The sequence below is a fragment of the Zingiber officinale genome, chromosome 5B, assembly GCF_018446385.1.
Source record: "Zingiber officinale cultivar Zhangliang chromosome 5B, Zo_v1.1, whole genome shotgun sequence".
NCBI classification, from domain to species: domain Eukaryota; kingdom Viridiplantae; phylum Streptophyta; class Magnoliopsida; order Zingiberales; family Zingiberaceae; genus Zingiber; species Zingiber officinale.
The window spans coordinates 69,447,013-69,449,231 of NC_055995.1; the positions used below are offsets into that span (position 1 = coordinate 69,447,013).

Consider the following 2,219-nt stretch of genomic DNA (forward strand, 5'->3'; position numbering starts at 1 on the left):
GTAAACAAGCAGATCATAATTGCAAACAGTTATTTGTAGAGAATGTAGAATGTCATGCTTCATAATTGCAAGAGATGGACACTTTACTAATGGAAAAGAATGAAATCATAATGTCTAGAAATGATGGTAAAGAGGTGTTAAAGTTTGTAATTTGACACTTTACTACACCTTGTTGAAACAAATGGTTCTATGTTCTAGAGTGGAAGTTGTACCAATTATATATTAGTAGCTCTCAATTCAGCATAAAAGATGAACACAGTCTAATTCCATACTGTCCATCTTCAATTGGACAATATCACTCACACAATCTTGATATGAGCAAAGAGAACAAAATGATATCATTAGCAAAGGTAAGTTAAGAAATTAAGTTGCTGCTACCTTTTTCTGAAACTTTGTCAAAGATTGTTGTTCGTCCTTGAAGGATCAATAACATCAAAATACTTTGAAACAAAGGGTTGGCTGTGACAGCAGAAATAGTCAGCAAATGGACAGGTATTCCTGTATCGAAGCTGCAATAATCTGAGAGATAAAAGCTACTGTATCTGGAAATTCAATTTGTCAGAAACCTTCCACGAAACAGAACTAAGAGATACAATGTCCATGGCCAATCCATTGAAAATATGAGAGTGCAGGAAAAAACTAACAAGCATAGCTGATAATGGATTCCAAAGAAACAATAAGTTGCTTCTTGTTGTTGAGGAGCCTATGGTAATAAGATACAAATTATTAATGATAAACATACACATGAAGGAAGATTGTTATATATAATTACACATACCTTTACTACTTCCCACATAGCCTTTTTTCTACCTTTCCTTCCCTTGTTTGAATTAAACAATCTTAAGGCCCTTCATATGTTAATGATTTTTTATATATGAGTTTTGTATTAACATAAATGCTTAATAAAAATAAATATGAACTCACATTTCCACTATATATTTCCAATCCTCATCATGAATGCGGTGCCTTAGAGAATCCAGCAAACATCATAGGAACATAAACTAGAGCATGTGACAAAACCTAAACTAATTACATTCAAATAAAGAACAAACATCATAGGAACATAAATCACTAAACTAACAAGCATTACTTGGAATTAAACTAAAGAAATTGTATCAACTAAAACCTATACAATGGAAGAGAAATTTAATCAAACACTTGATGGGCATGAGTCAATGAAATCATAATGTGTGCAAATTGAAATCATAATATCAGATATATTAATCAAAATATTATAAAAGTGCTAGGTGAAACCTGAAACAGAAGAGACCGTTGTTTTGTCTCTGGATCAAATTGCTCTGAGACCCTATACCCTGGCCTCCCAATCTTAACTGCAAGGATAGTGCAATGTAACAACGAAGCACCAGTAATTGATTTTATAGAGTTCCAGAATATATAGATATATTGGTTGCAATGTCCCTATGTTAATCTAACTGAGCATTATATAAAAGAGAACATGGATACAACTTACAAGTAATAAAAGTGTCAAAGTACAAATTTCTCGAGCAGAAATAAATTACTCAAAAATAGAGAAAAGAAAAGAAACTGTAAACAAAACAACTTGTCCGCACAATTAACTACTAAATGATCAGATTACACCATGATCTAAATTCAACTACACATGTGCTATTCTAAATTCAATTAACCAATGTGATCCAATTTATCCCTAATTCAACGCATAAACCTATCTAACAATCATCTACATCATGTATCAAAACCCCTACACATACCTCAAGCTCAGCCCCTTCTGTTGATCCCCAATCCAGAATCGTTACTGCCATGAAAGAGTAGTTGATGGGACCAAAGAACACCACAGAACTAAACTTCCCTGCTGGAATCTTTCTCACGTAAGGTTTAGAGGCAATCAACTGAACTTTCTGCTGATCCTCAACCATAGATGGTTGCTGCCGGAAGAAGACTCCCCCACCAGATTACCTCAACAATCGAACGTCTCTGGCGAGCAAGGGAAAAGAAGAATCGGTCACACAACATCTCAACAACCCACAGAGTACGATGCCTTACCTCCAAGATCCGGCTAGGGCACAGCGCCACAAGAGGAAGAGGAGCAATCGAGGAAAGGTTCGGCGCTGAGGTTTGCGGGAAATCAAAGAAGAACAAGATAGCTCATCCTTGAGGCTCCGGGAATAAATCCACACCGGCGGTGCCGAGGAAAGAAGAAAAGGTCCGGCGAGAAGAAGGCGATCAGTCATGCCCTAGGT

At 36.1% G+C, this 2,219-nt stretch overlaps 1 long non-coding RNA gene across 1 annotated transcript; it reads right to left on the reverse strand.

Moving 5' to 3' along the window:
• Positions 1-370: 370 nt before the first annotated feature.
• LOC121987468 lies at positions 371-1,869 on the reverse strand. The gene is made up of 3 exons (XR_006113608.1): positions 1,731-1,869; positions 1,255-1,331; positions 371-459 (listed from the first exon to the last, which is right to left on the reverse strand). It is a non-coding gene; the product is annotated as an uncharacterized LOC121987468 (long non-coding RNA).
• Positions 1,870-2,219: the final 350 nt, after the last annotated feature.